Below are 15,828 nucleotides of genomic sequence, written 5' to 3'. Positions count from 1 at the left end.
ATACCACCAATTCTATTTATTCGGGAGCACCCGAATGGCCTACAGTTTACCAAATCAAGAGTACACAGGAAATACTTACGTGTATATATGAACATCTAACAATTACATTTTGTCTTAAAATCAATCAAAATTGCCGAATGATAAAATAATATTTTTTAAATGAATTTACACCATTGGATCTGAGTCAGTAATTGAGAGACGCCCTCTGCTGATCAGAAAACGAATCACCATGACAGTCATGACATGGAAAGAGCGTGAAATCACTCCGTTTGCGTCCTTCTGCCTCAGACAGATTGACCATTTTGAATTGTTCCTACACACCTACATGCATGCAAGCGGATATAGTTTAGCAAGACTCCGTTATCGTTATACAAAATATTAACCTTACGCCTTATGCATTAGGGAGATTAGCAGCAGTCTTCCACTTGAAACGTTTTTTCCCTGAAACCTTAGGTTAAAGGCGTATATATGTTTATATTGGTGCATGTTATGCACATGTAGTTTCGTACCGCAGCGCAATGCCAATGTTAACTAGCCCTTATACTTATACATTTGCATATTTACGCTATTGCGTTATTTTGTTTTCAAAAGAACGGTTTTGTAAATAGTGATTTATGAACGTCTTTTAAATATAGCTTCGTGATTTCGTGTTTTTTTTATTGTTTAAAGTAACACTAGTCTGTCTTTAACGCTTAAAATCAACGGGAGATTTTCGGATCTTTATAAGCGGCATAAGGCACCTGTTAAATCCTGCGCCTTTCGATCGCTGTTTGACCGCCAGCATTAGAAAACACTTCGGGAATCGACAGCATCCAGATTAATTACACAGCTCCGCTTTTTCTCCCCCCCCCCCCCCCAGCAGGTAATTGAATCCGTACGCATCTGGCTCCGGAACATTTCTACATTTTACTACGGCTTTGTTGTCATGATCTGGTTGGAGCGATGCGGTTTTGCGCTCCTCTACAGCGCCTCCGCCCCCCTGTCCCCCCCCCCATCGCACCGCCCGCCCCGCACGCATGTGTCCGAGGGCTTGCGGGACAGCTTGCGTGTGAGAGAGAGGCTGCGCCCGGACACTCTTCTTCGTCCGCGGCAGGGCAGGGAGCGGCGGCAGGGCGGACGGCAAATGCGGCGCAGCCACAGACCTTTAATCGGCGGCGGTCCCGTCGCCGGCAGAGGATGCGCTCGCCCAAGGTAAACGGATCAAGTTTGCGTTTGAAGGGAGCCGGCCGGTGCCGAGTGATGCCTCATTATTAGGGGTCTGTCTATCGTCGTGTCTTATCTGTGTTTTGTGTGTATTCTGTTTGTTTTTCTTCGGTATTTGAAACGAGCGTCTTGAAACCGCGTTTTAATTCTAGAGTTTGGGGGGAAATTATTTCTTAACTGTGTTAGTAGCTGCATCTGTCATTATGAGTAAAGTCGTGAATTAAGTGAATTTTCTTCGGATGTGCGAAAACATGTAAGAATTCATGTCACTTATTCTGTTGAGTGTTAGTGTCATGTGTGCATGCAGTAGCGCCGTTTTCTCCCGTAAATCCTTCTCATAGTAACAAAACTGACATTTTTACTTAACCACGACAAAATTTACATAGGCTACTTTACTTAAATAATGGAAATAATTTTATACGTGTAATAGCTGTAAATCTACAACAAGCATACCCGTATTTGCCTTGTTCTTTTTCGTCAGGGTTGATTATATCCTAGAAAATTAAATGTAAGAGTGCAGGTTGAATGCCTTAACTAGATACGGAAATGTTAAGTGGATACCAACGGCATGATAGAGGTGCATTGCGAAGTTACCTGTTTAGTTAAAGATTTTAACTACGCCTGAAAAATATTAAAAATAATAAAATTAAATTTTAGATGAAAAAGTCACCTTTGTACCGGAGAGGAAATATATTGATGGTTGCACCTGTTTCGGCTCTGGTTCAGTGGTGCTAAAAAGCTGAAAACCAGTAAACCCATCAGTAAAGCAACTGACTGGCTTTCTGTCAGTTTATTGGTGTACCAAGCAGATGACCCGGAGATGGGGGCGTTCATAGCGAGGTGTGGAAGGGGCGCTAGTTGGGGACAGAATGGGGACAAATCTGTACGACAGCCAGTCCCACCGCAGTATGCCGGTCTGCAGGAAGGGCGGCGATCATGCTCATGGTAATGACACGGCAAAAGGTGTAAGTAATAACGCACCTTTACAGCATTAACACAGCGTTTCATTTGTTCGATCCATTTCCAGTTTGATCGGAGTCTCTGAGCGCAGCCTTGTCACCGACCCGCTGCGTAAAGCAGATGGCATCGCCGGTGTGGAGACAAAACGCGCCATTGAGACTTTCTTTAAACTTAGTTTTGCGCTGGACGCTTGACGGTGTGTAAATGATTCATTTTTAGGTTGTACATTGACCTTGTAGATGCGCTCTTGGTATTTCACCTTGACCGTTCCTGGTAGTGGAGCTTGAAACAGGTAAATTAATCTCGCATCTGTGCCGTGATTTATTTTTTTCGGAAAGGGGCGGAAATCGTGGATGTCGGTGATTTTTGGGGATGCCAGTGATTGTTGTTGTTGTAGGTGTGTTTTGTCTGTCGTCTGTGGCATCTGTCTTTTTATATTGATTGTCACTAGTCCATTCACAATAGTCGCGTTCTAGGTAAAAATTACACATGGTATATTTGATTTATTTGATGGCCTTAATGCAAATACAACGATTACGCAATTAATGCTACTGTTACGTTTAACCATAATATATTGTTTTATTATCCTTAGTATTTTATTCAGATAGTTAATAGTTGTGTGGATTAAGCAATTGTTTTTCTGCGAATAAGGTGTGGTTTTTGTTCCGCTATTTGGGGTTTAATGCTATTAAGTATTGTTATATGTCATTCATAAGCTTGAAATAGGCTATGTATTTGAATACATTATAAGTTTTGCCGAAAGTTCTTAATACGTCACTTAGCCTAAAACATTAAGTAACACTTCGACTAAATAATAAAATATTAAAGGTGGTATTTACAGGGAATATAAAAACAGTAAAAGAGCAGATGATTACAAATCAGGCGGAACTCGGTTCTTTCCTCTGTTTTATGTGGCATTCACGAGAGGATACGGCAGATGGTGATATAATTCATCCTGCAGCCCAAAGCCGTGTGTCGCCCTTACCGTCTTTCATCTTTCAAGTCTTTTTCAACCGCAAATCATAGCCTACGTGCTGCTGGACATCTGCCTTAGTTATGCTCCCCTAAATTATAAACAAGGCGCCATTGTGCCGAGTTACAGTCATTTTCCAGAAACGTATTTGACGACGTCTGCCGCGTTAAGCGGCGTTTAACATGAACGGTATACTTAAAATGACAAAAGTAAACGCAGAAAATCACAGCAATACTGAATAGGTTATGGAGAATTGGATAGAGTGTACAAAGGCCTTTTTTACATTAATTGTTCTATAAGATTGCATATAATTTGTTTAACTATAAAACGGTTGGTAATTTAATTAATTAAAAAAAGCATAAGAACTCTTGTTAATAAGAGATAATATATTTCATAACATGCTTAGATGTGGGGCCATATGGGGGCCATCTGGTTGTATGTGAAAGTCCCAGGAGGGGCTCGATGTTGTACGTTTGAGAGACAGACGGATTGCAGCCGATGGTATCCCGCGCAGATCAGGATAACGATGAGGGACTGCATTGTGAGGTTGAGCCACACCCTGGAAAAATCATAGAAATGTGATAACAGTGATGGTCGCATAATGGACACGTAGAATATTCCCCCATAGTCACACTGGGCTATGGACGGCAGACTTGGTCTCAGTGTCCAGTGCTCCCAGTACAGGGCATCAAAGGAAGGTCTGTTCCTTAGAAGGTTTCCCAGGGTTCAGAGGGTGACATAACTGTCATTTGCCTCCTGGTCCTGCTGGACTACACTCGTCCAAAAAAAAAAAATTTTTTTTTTAAACTTAAAAAAGCTGTAATAAATCCCCAAAAATTTTCATTATTAAGCATCATTTCTCATCCCAAGCCCCAAACTGATCCCATTCCTCCTTCTACTCTGTGGTGCAGACACACCCAGCAAACCGCATGACCCCCCCTCCCCCCCCACTGCGGTGGCCCCACAGCCCATGTTGTCACCTTCTGTCGATGCCAGCAGGGGGCGCAGTGGTTCGGGAGCCGAGGCAAATGTGAGGACAGGGCTTTAAACCTCAGTGCTCCCCAAATTCGAGTAACGTAGCGGTCAAAGAATCAGAATCACAACTGGGAACAGTTCAATCATATCGCTAGGCTAAATAACCGACTCTGAAAAAGCCATACTGCTCAGATGCATGGACTCTATCTCTAGGTGCCTGGGATGGATCATGGGTCCCATAGCATAGAGACAAGGTACTTCACCAGCCCCTAAATGCAAGGAGAAAGACTCAACTGCAGCCCTTAATTGCTTGTTCCTGGCAATTACACCTGATGTCAAACACAGAGGACCTCTCCACTCATCCCCATGGCTGTTCCATTAAACTTTTAGTGCACATGCACGCAGCTGCACTTCCAGGGTGATCTAGCTTCCCTTCCACCATGAGAGCCACTAGCTGAGGTGGGAGAACATGCTGATTCCAAGAAGCTGCGGAGATGGTACCATGCAGATCACTAACATCTCTGAGAGCTGTGGCCCCGCCCACAGCCAAGAGCCTATGGTTAGAATCACACCGCAGGAGATCTGAGGAAGACGTCCCCGATTCTGCGGCACTCTGCAGTTAGCATGGGAATGAATGAGGAACTCACTCCCATTTATTCATTCCACTCCAGTGATCTCCGGTTGTCTTAAACTCCCATTTCTGCAAAGATGGTGTCTGTGATTTGAGGTGTGAGAAACAGGAGCAGACATCGTCTGTACCACAGTAAGCCATAAGAATAGAAGCATGAAGTGCCAGCAATAACAGGCACAGATGGCTTGAGAAAGAATAGTAATGTGAGCAACAGATATGGGTGACGTGTGTGAGCAAAACCAGTGACCAGGAAGAGTCAGTGTTAGGAAGAGACAGCTATAGTGAAAGCAACAGACAGCGCCAGTGTTGGGAACAGACAGCGCCAGTGTTGGGAACAGACAGCGCCAGTGTTGGGAACAGACAGCGCCAGTGTTGGGAACAGACAGCGCCAGTGTTGGGAACAGACAGTTATAGTGAGAGCAACAGACAGCGCCAGTGTTGGGAACAGACAGTGTCAGTGTTAGGAAAAGACAGCATCAGTGTTAGGAACAGACAGTGTCAGTGTTAGGAACAGTCAGTGTTAGGAACAGACAGTTATAGTGAGAGCAACAGACAGCGTCAGTGTTAGGAACAGACAGTGTCAGTGTTAGGAACAGACTGCAATAATAAAAGGAACAGACAAGCTTAATAAAAAGGAATGGACAGTGTCAGTAATAGGAACAGAGAGTGTTGGTGAAAGGAAAGGACAGTTTTAGTAATAAGTACAGACAGTGATAATGAGTGGAACAGGTGTACAGTGTAACAGACAGCGTCAGTAATAGAGGAGTGTGTCTCTAACTCTCAGACTATTTACATCTAGATACTCTGTCTCTGAAACAAAGGAAAACAAGATAAATCATGTAAGGATTCAATACACTTTGAATTAAATGCAGTACTATTCAAATTCGAATGGATACTATTTAGATAAATTTACCATATATCAAAGTGCAATTTACTTTTGAAATAGAACATTCAAAACAAGCCATTGCATTTATTTTGCAATGCAATGCGACTCAGGGTAACTCAGGGTAACTGAAATTCATCGTAAGATCTTAACGTGAAAAATGTTATGTGAATATGCCATGATAGTGGCATGACAGCTGCATCCACTGGGCTTTCCCGCGCTTTCGGTAATTTCCTTATAAATTCGATCCAGATCGGGGGGTTTCAAACAATGCAGTTATGTCGTAGACATTTAGGCCGGATTTCCAGTGTGAATTTAGTCCCCCCTAACAGCAGGCAGTGTCAGTAATAGAAACAGACAGTGTTTGCAAAAGAACCAGACAATGTCAGTAACAGGAGCAGACGGTGTTCAGTGACAGCAACGGACAACATCAGTAACCAACATAAGCAAGCCGACATGTCACTAGTGTGTTGAGGTGTGTCTGTACTGAGTGCCGTAAGGATCCCGTACCTGCGGAGGTATTCACGCTAACTTCCCACTGGCTAATCTCCCAGCTGCAGTGTAATGAACCCTGACAGTATACATTTGGGCGCAGTGGGTCTTTCTGCTCTCAAACAGACTCCGAGCGTGTTTCTGCTGGACCGCTGGCTTTCACGCGCTTTTCTGGGGCTCCTGCTTTCTCTATGATTCATTAAGTTCTATTGAGGTGATTTTAACAGAAAGTGATGAAAATATTTCTGCAGCTACACTGTCACCATATAAATCGCTGCGCCGCTGTAGTACATTCTGTTCTGAATATGGATGAAATGTGTGGCCAGATACGTACCTGGTTCACAGCAAATGCCAGGCGAAAAAAAAAAAAAACATAGAAAAATATTGCGTGTTACGCTGTAGCTAACATAGCGGAAGAATTAAGAAAAAGCATCATTGAAAATCAGTGGTGGAGTATCTCTGAAGATGCTCACTGATGGAGGCCCAGAGACCTCTTCTGAGGGCTTCTTCAAGGCTCAGGTTTTACTGCCGGCCGCTAGGAGGAGGGAGGGCAGTGGCGGTCGGAGGAGGAGGGGGACGGGCCTGTGGTGTCGTGCGGGGATCTGCGGGCGTCTCCCTCCGCATAAACGCCGTTCCACCAGGAGCTCTGGGCCCAGCCCAATTAAAATAAATGGCGGCGCGGGCATCTTAGGCCGGTCTCCCCAGCGGAGAACGGAGCCTCGCGGAGATCGAGCTGGGAGGAAGCTGCTCCACTCTCTGTCCTTTTCGGCGACGCCAAACAAACCCCAAAACATTGTTTTCAAAGACCTGAATGCTGCCTTTTAGGCCCAGCGCACTGTAATTGAAAGTTTTCAGTTCCTACACCTTTTATTCCCTCTTATAGTCATTTAAGTGCCAACCAAGTAAAGACATCATAAATGGAATCCTTCAGCTTGAAAGGGAAAGTTCAATTCAATCTCATTTCCATTCAGTTTGTGTTTATATAGTGCCTTTCACAACACAGGCGCCCCAAGGCACTTAACAGGAATGTATGGTGATCCATTATTACAGCATTTATACAGAACATGAAAGAGGAAAAGGGGAGACGGAAAGAAAGAGAGCCAGAAGACACTGGAGGAGAGGAACCACATTTCAAGCCGCCCCAAGCGTGCTGACGTTATAGAGTTGTTATAAAGTTAAAACATCCCACATATCTCTGTTCCTCTTTGTTGCCAAGGAAGCGCGGCAGTATTGGTTCGTGTAACTTCCATCTGTGTTCTTCATGTGCGGTTCAGCGTGTTGGGTTTCGCACGCTGGCTGTCAGAACGAGGGCTCCGGCTTCTCCCTCCTGCGAGATTTACTGTCTTTAAAGCGCTAATGGAGAAAGCGCCCATTTTGTCATATCTCAGCCCCTCCGGTCCGGAATCTCACCCAAGTCCGGCTGTCTGCAGGAAGCCCTCCATATTAATATTCCTTTTTTTCCCCCCCAAGCTAGCTGTTTTTCATGATTGAAATGACACAGTGGGTTGATGAGGGTGGTGGGGGTGGGGCTGGGGGGCATTAGCAAACGTTTTCTTTTCGAACAAGTGAGAAGAATTGCCGCATGCATCTTGACTGTTTATTGACAACTCTCCTGCTAAGATCATCATTTCATTCAGATTTTAAGGAGATGGTTCCAGGCCAAATGAAGGTGCCTGCTGGGACTTTCTCAGTGAACGTTGTGTCTATTCTGGGCACCTTAAACTGGGCCATTGCGCTCAGTGCGGCACTGAAACGCCATAGGAGGCAGAAAGCAGTTTCTGAAGGAAAAAAAACTACATGTCCCATGGGCTTCAAAAAGAACCAAAATGGCGGCAGAGTCTTTGTCAGTCATGAGGAAACTTAAACAGACTCATATATGTGACATGTATACATATGTGTAAAGTATTTAGGGGTTTTCCAAACAGAAAAACATGGATAAAGAAAATAAATGTGCCATGTTGAAGAGTGAAATGGGTGTTGCGGAATTTGCTGTAAAATGGGGGGGGTGGACTTGGTAGTGCTGTTGAAAGCAAGATAAAAGCTGTGCAGTTCTCCGAGTGGATTAGAAAGTCCGAATGGGTCTTTCTAAAGCGAAAAGTGGGCTAATGCGTCCTTCTGAAGGATGAAGTGCTCCCGTACATTTCGGGCAGCGCGACGTCGAGGAGTCACTCCGAGCACTGTCACCCATGAGCACGGCCAGCAGGGGGCAGAGTGAGGGAAAGGTCACTGGGCAAGTCATTGGGGGGGGGGGGGTCCTACCGCTGTGCTCTTGAAGCTCCAGGACAATGACAGACTGCTGCGCTTACATCACTGAGCTGCATAGAGGAGCATAACGGGGGTTAAGCAGACAATGGAAATTCCAATGTTAATTTAAAAGAATAATTTAAATAAGTTAAATTATTTACAAATAATTTAAAGGAATAACAGCTATAGAATGCATATCCTTCTTTATTTCATTGTGTTGGTGTCTCCCCCAACTGGAATAATCCAGCTGGTCTGGTCTTCAGAGTCTGGAACGTTCCCCTTCCCAGCCTTTCACATACGCAACTTAAAGTGACGGCTTCAGCCCCCTGCACTGTGCCGTGCTGCAGCCCAGCACAGCCATCTTACTGGCCCCCGAAAATGGTCTGAAGGCCCCCAGTAAGATGGCCCCATGAATGAGGGAAGGAGTAGATCGGTTTGTGCAGCGCAGAGTAAATGGGTGAATGATGGAGAATTATGGTTGCGAAAGATTCATAACCATTGCCACAGCCTATTCCTTTGGTGCTCAATCTGACGGGGCTCTTCAAATTAAACCAAGAATGAAAAGTGCCCTTGGAGCCAAATTATCCTTGATATTTATACAGTTATGGGCAGTTTAAGTTTCATGCGGTCTCTGTAGTAGTTCTTGGTTCTTTTAATTGTAAAATATCTATTTTAATGTGATCAGACATGGGTCATAAATATTCCAATTTTCCCATGAAAGTATATAAAACAGACGTAGTATGATTTTCCTTTGTTTCAAATGTATACGTAATGGCGCATGCTAATGTGAAACTCACACGAGTGCTTATTTGGTTTCCACTACCAATGAATAAATCTACTGAGATCAATACTTCACATCTCCTCAGTCAAAGTGTTCTCCGAAGACTCGGCCGCCTATTCCTGGCTTCCTGGATTGGCTCTTTGCTGGCGGGGCAGTGCACGGGGCCCTCTGTACGCGCTAACAAAGGCTACCATATGGATATGAGTGCTAGCCAAGGGTGCCACATGGGCTTTATGCTGTGCGCTAACCGACGCAGCCGCGAAGGGCCGGCCGTCAGGCGCAGACCGAGGCGGCCAGCGCGTCTGCGGGCAGGCCCAGGCTCCCGCGCGGCCTGCCTGCCCGTCCCCGGGGAGCGCGGTGACAGATGTCCCTTATTTGCGAGGACGGGGACGGCAGGTGAGCCAGCTTGTCTTGGCCACACTTCAGCTTATGAAATCACTTGCCGAGTGAAAATCCCCCCCCCCCCCCCCCCCCCAATGTTAAGCAGCCATTTCCCCATCTCCTCAGGAGGGTCGCTTAAAAATCCAACAGAGAGATTTCTCGTTTATTTACTCCTTTCCCCCCCCCCCATCCCATGAACAGATGGAATTCACGCAGGAATCTGGCATTTTCAGCCTGAACAGGGGCTGAGATGCAGGCAAGGCTGGATGCTTACGTCAGACGTGGGCCGCCGGGCACCTCGGCGTTGCGGGGAATGATTATAACAAATGAAATCTTGTTAGTGTCGTTACCCGTGTGTTGTAGAAAATTGAGAAAGGCCACTGACTTCCTGGCTCTCAATTAAATGCAGCAGGAAAACCCCACAGAGGAGGGGAATTCGGCGCTGTAGCGGCATGAATTTAAAGTGTCGGATTAGCGTTTGATGCGAGGCCTGTTAGATTGCCTGTTTGGGACCTTTAATGGTTGTAGGGAGATGCCATCTTAACATTCAAAATACCTGCTTCTATAGATAGGCTGAGCATGTTATTTCAAGCTCTATGAGGCCGTTTCAGAGAAGACAATCCATTAAGTGTAATCGCTGCAAACAAAGCAGCTGAAATGCTCCCGGTCCCCTCATTCCTTCCGCCCTGTCTCACACAGAATGGCTGCCGTTTGTCCGGCTGCCTGCCACAGGGGCCGGAGTCGGGCACCAGACTGCCGGGTCGTGACCGATGGAGTCGGCGGCGGATGATGCTGGAGGTGAGAGTCTCGAGTCCCCAGAGTGGGATCCTGCTTCACGCAGTTCGAAGTGCTTACAGACAGAAAGCAGAAACTGCTGACATCACTCTCATAAAACCAGCGGCACTCTGGGCTCTATGGGCGGGTAAAGCATTCGCTTAATTTCGGCTGTTCAATTTTCATCTAAATTACATTTACTCAAACTCACGCATGCGTACTTTTTTTAATTAATCAAGACCGTGCCAGTAATGACAGTATCTCCCCCTCTGTGCCTCTCCTCTCCCCATAAATCCACCCAGCTGACCCTTTAAGAGCCCTGAGCAGGCTGTTGGTCCAACTCGGGCCAGCTGGGTTTCATTAAATGGGATCTCTGTAAGCTCAGGGCTGGATTTCGCTTGCCATGTTTGGGGGCGAGGCGCCCAAACCCAGCCGGGTGTGATTATCCCACCTCCTGCTGACTCGCTTCAGCTATCAAGGTTTTTACCATCTGAATTAGCTGTGGGAGAGACAACACTGCCACACTTTGCCACACTGCTAATGCATTTTAGTCATTATTCATATCCATGCGAACATGCGTGCCTGAGAGGAGCATAAAGGTCAGAGAGGTCCCAGCGGGATCCCTGCAGTTACACCCCTGAGCTAGCGGCTTAAGTGACATCGTTCCGATATAATACTAAACTTTATAAATGGGCCGACATTGTCAGTCAGTGTCAGTAAATGAATATAAATTACCCTATTTACACTGGAACTTAAACTGCTTTCCTGGTGTCAGATAACTGATCACGATGACAAACGTGATAAACAGCTACCTTCTGCTTCACGTTGTCCGCCGTTTTACTGATAATTTATTTTAACGTGCCCATCCTGTGTGACATGAACGGCGCTAATTAAAATACTGTAATCGCAATTTATCTGTGGGACGGTGAGCCTGTGATCGGAAGATCTCCGGTTCAAACCCCGGCGTCAGTAGAACATTCCAGTGTATCTGTACTCTTACTTGTACAAATAGCAATAAAGGATTTAATATCAGTTTAGTAAAGACCATCATTTACCTTCCCTATTTACCGAGCCGGAGCTGTTTTCCTTCACTTCCCCATCCTTGCCCTGACTGACACCTCATTGCCGTCTTCTGTCATAAAGAGACGTGTGAACGGCTGCCATTAGGTACATTGTGAAACGAGTTCTCCAAAAATTCTCTAGATGGACTAACGACACAAAAATGGAGGGAGATCCACTTCTGCTTGACTGACGAACAAGAGCGAGGAGACCTTCGAGAAGGTGAGACCGAGCGTGTGGAGGAGTGGAGGTGCAGTGATGTGTGGAGGTGTTGTCTGGGTGAGGGAGTTTGTGGAGGTGTTATCAAGGTGACATTACGCATGTCAAGGTACCTTTTGAGGCGGTACGCACGTTTCACTGCATTTCTGCAGGTTCTCAATTGGTGACAAAATCTCTTGCATGTTTCAGAAGAGAGAACAGAAAAAGGAGGGATGATCTTTTGAGTTTTCCCAGATGCAATGGAAGATCAGCAGGTAAGAAGATCATTATTTACCATCAAACTTTAGCAACAATAAATGTAAAAATAATCAAACAAAAAAACTGGACCTTCTCCACGAGCCACCCCAGATTACCTAAAATCCAGCATGGGAACAGGGATGAAACCAGAGCACAGGTTCAGCCAAGGCCATCAGTGACAAGACCAGCCGGGCAGCATGCTAATCCCATAGCATTATATACACCATGTAAAATCCCACATTTCATTGACTAAATCAAGACAGACGCAGGGGTTGGTCTGGCATTTTCGAGCCAGCCTCGTCCATGGAATTCGGCCAAGCCCGTGCCCTCGGCGATCTCATCAGCCAACAAGGCGGCACAGGAAGTCACTAGCCAAGACAGGAAGCGCAGACGGGTCAGACGGGTCTCAGGACATGCAGTTCAGTCACCGGTCACTCCCAGAACCACATCACAATGAAACCTGCCCTATAACTGAACACTGCCTGAACAAGCACTTCCTTTGGAACCGGTACATCTTAGAAATGCAATTAGTGGTCTTCAAATTAGGTGCAGGACTGCGTTTTTTTTTTTTCTGTGGCAGCTATTTATTATCTGGGGACCTAAATATCTCGGCCCGTCTGAAGAAATGTGCTGAATCTTTCCTGCCTAATTAGAGCCCAGTTTCAATGCCGGCTCGCGCAGTTACAGTGATCTAGGGAGATTCGTCAGGCAGCAGCCGTGGACGGACTGTGCATTTCCTTGTAAATTTTTTCAGCCATTGAGATGGGAGGGCTGGACATGTGTGTTTTGGACAGGAGACTGTTTTGTGCGGCAACACACTGGAATGGGGGTCAGAGGGACTTGGGGGGGTTCAGGGTGTCGGGATATAAGGAGACACTAGTCAGTTTCTCTTTGAGATACGAGCTACAGGAAGAATAATTTCTGCAGTGGGAGGGGTTCTTGTGTTACATGTCTGGGGTATGCCGTTTGTCGCAGACAGAGGTTCCCAAAACCTACCTCAGTACCTGTGCTTAGGTGTCAGCTACGTGAACACAAGGCTTAAGGTGCTTCTTCACTGATGGCTCTTCGCGGAGGTCACAGATGTGGGCTTCTCTCCAGGTCTCCGGCACAGTCTGCTCTTTTCAAAGCCATGTCGTGACCGTCCAGCTGCTGACACGTTCCAGAACCTTCCACACGTGACAGCACATGGAAACATTCATACGATGAGTGGTTATCAGAGCTCTCAGACGAGTTGGTCATCACAGCTGTTGTGCGGTTGTTAAACAAGCTCATTATCTGTATTTTTCATCACGCCGCTTTTCACAGCCTTTATGTAAGCTGATTATGATTAAACGAGCTGGTTGTCATGCACTTATTGGGGCGAGGTATCTTATGTAAAATCACAGCTCAGGGAAGCAGCCAGGCTCCGGAATTGCGATTCCCGTTGGTCCGCAAGCATCCAGCAGGTGTCATGGATTAAGGTGCACTGAGGTAGCACAGGGTGACTGGAGATCACATGACATACAAGGATAATTGGATTGCTAAAAAAAAAAATATCAGGAAAGGACAAACACTGGTGAGTCAGAGGAATGGGCAAAGTATGGGGGGGGGGAAGAGCTATCAGGACAGAATGACAGCAAGGACAGGGAATGAAAATACTAAGACAGATCTTAGTCTGTGTGGAATGTAGGCAGGCCTGCGATCGACATGAATCACCCGTTTTCAATCAGCCGTAAAAAGTCATAGACACTCAAACCATGTCATGTCCATATTGCCATTCGTATTGTCACTTGGGTGACAATAAAATTAGCAGAATCAGTTTAGCATGTCGTCAGCTGTTTCCGGCTCTATTGCCACGGTAGGACTCGGATCCTCCAGGCTGAGTGCAGAAAATCTGCCCCCCTTTTTCAAGTACCCCGTGATTCAAAGCTCTGTTCAGCTATAGGGTCCAAGCAACGCCTGTGTGGAATAGCAAGACCAGAGGGCTGGAAATGAGTGATCCTGCAACATGCACGGCAAAGGGAGAATTGGTTGTATTTAATTGCAATATTCTGTTTAATATTTGTAAATGAAATATTCTGAAACTAAAAAATAAACCTTTTGATGGTGGGTCACGAAAACAAAACAGGCACAGATGCAAATATATACTTTTAAAATAACCAGTCCTGAGGCTGATTTTCATTGCATTTCAGGCTTTGAATTATTTTAAAATATAAGTAAAACTTCTCATTTATACAATAGTGATGATGGAATTTTCTTTTTTTTTTTTCAAGCTGCTATATTGCCACACTATAAGAGGTGGAAAGACTAATTTATCTTAGCTGATGGAAGAAGTTAATTTATTAATAAAATATTACTTCAATTATTTTGATAATTGATTTTCCACTTCCAGATCAAGGAACCACAAATTAAGCAAACACACTGTTTTAATTCAATCTATTTTGAATAAAGCCATGTAATCATGTTTACTTGCTAAAAAGTAAAAGCACAAAGTTAAATTAAAATGTAGCATCAAGATTTCCTGCACTCGGAAAACGGCGATCGCTAAACATCCGGGCTTCAGGAGCAAACTGCGGTGGATCGCTGTCTGAAACGGCTTTTCACTGCTCGCAGTCCCCACCTACGGGAAACACATTACTGTACATGACAACATGGCGAGGAAATAAGATCCCAGGTGAATCCGCCGATTAGTCTGTGAGCAGAGACAGGTATCTCCTGGTTAATAAACGCTTCTCTACCCGCGGTCCCACCAGGATTTAACAACTGTTAGGCAGGCTGACGCAAACAGCAAGGGGTTTAATTAAGCACATTGTGCATAGAGGAAAGCAGAGGGATGCAAGAAACCGTGACACAGGTCTGTTCGGAAGCAACACTCTTTTATGCCCGGGTAACGTACAAGATTAAAAAAATCTACTCCTGCCCTTATTGGATTTGCTGTCTTAGTCATTGTGTGAAGCCTTGAAGATCTACTCCTTTATTTTCTAGAGGAATTTCCAGGAGATGTTTTTATCCATGATGCAGTACAGGGTCTCAGGCACCCAGGCAGCGTCGGGAATAAGGGATGGGGAACGCCTCCTCTCCACATCTCAGCGGTTTTACCGAAGCAGTTCGTGTACAGAGCTCAAGGGTATTACAGCAATTTCTCACCTGGGATCTCATGGGTGTTACGTAGCCACAAGCCAAAGTGCTACTGCGTGGTTTGCAGGTGAATGTGCGACATTTGAAATTCCGTTCGCTGTAGGGAGTTTCCTGTTTTCCCAGTATTGAACAGGAAACTGTTCTTAATCAGGTGTCGCATATCTTTAGTCTGTATCTTAATGTTGCCTTTAAGAAGCAAATTATTCATCTTCCTTCAGAGTTCACTGCCATTCTGTCCTGGCCCCAGAGATAATCTTTAAAAACCAAATTTTCACCTCCAGATAAAGCCACGCTGTCCAGCATCCCAGAATCCTCTGGGTCACCATAGAAGCCGCTCCATGATTCCATTTCCTCAGCTGCTGGTATCATACAGTTGTCAGTGTTACAGCTGGAGTCATTAACTCTGCTTCTCTCCTATCTACGGATCACGTTTACATCAGAGTTGATACTTAGGGCGCTTTTCCACTGCACAAAGTACGGTACTTTCGCTTTTCCATTGACTTCCGGTCAAGTTCCAGTACCGAAAGTGCCAAACCAGCTGGGGTACTTCTTTGGTACTTCGATACTTTGGGGTGGGACTTGCAAACGTATTTGCTGTCAAATGGTTATGCAAATACTCTGCCGCTGAAACACAAAATACAACCGCCATCTTTTGAAACACACAGTGAACAGCGAGAAACAAAATAAAAAGCAGTAGAAACAAAAACATTTTTAAAAAAGTAAAATGTAAGGATGGACAAACGAGGAAACACAGGCTTTAATCGCCATATGGTCGGATGAACAGAATCAGCGGGATTTGGTTGGCACGACTCGAAATAAAAAAGTATTTGCCGTAACTGCAAGACGCTTGGAAGAAATGGGGCACACGCGAAACACTGAACAATGCCGCTTGAAAATCA

At 45.3% G+C, this 15,828-nt stretch overlaps 2 long non-coding RNA genes across 4 annotated transcripts in view; one reads left to right on the top strand and one right to left on the bottom strand.

Annotated features, from left to right (window-relative positions):
• The first annotated feature begins 1,041 nt into the window (after window positions 1–1,041).
• LOC111845837 (uncharacterized) overlaps window positions 1,042–15,828 on the top strand; it is a 34,715-nt gene continuing 19,928 nt past the window's right edge. For all 3 annotated transcript variants that reach the window (XR_002838743.1, XR_002838742.1, XR_002838741.1), the window contains exons 1-4: window positions 1,042–1,191; window positions 10,223–10,321; window positions 11,501–11,578; window positions 11,765–11,829. This is a non-coding gene — a long non-coding RNA (uncharacterized lncRNA). The remainder of the gene's footprint in view (window positions 1,192–10,222; window positions 10,322–11,500; window positions 11,579–11,764; window positions 11,830–15,828) is intronic.
• On the bottom strand, window positions 3,544–15,477 carry LOC111845851 (uncharacterized). Its single transcript, XR_002838744.2, has 3 exons — window positions 14,939–15,477; window positions 12,809–12,978; window positions 3,544–3,695 (listed from the first exon to the last, which is right to left on the bottom strand). It is a non-coding gene; the product is annotated as an uncharacterized lncRNA (long non-coding RNA).

Source organism: Paramormyrops kingsleyae, chromosome 9, assembly GCF_048594095.1.
Source record: "Paramormyrops kingsleyae isolate MSU_618 chromosome 9, PKINGS_0.4, whole genome shotgun sequence".
Classification (NCBI taxonomy): Eukaryota; Metazoa; Chordata; class Actinopteri; order Osteoglossiformes; family Mormyridae; genus Paramormyrops; species Paramormyrops kingsleyae.
Note: the sequence above shows the minus strand (reverse complement) of the source record. Positions and strands in the feature narration are given on the sequence as shown.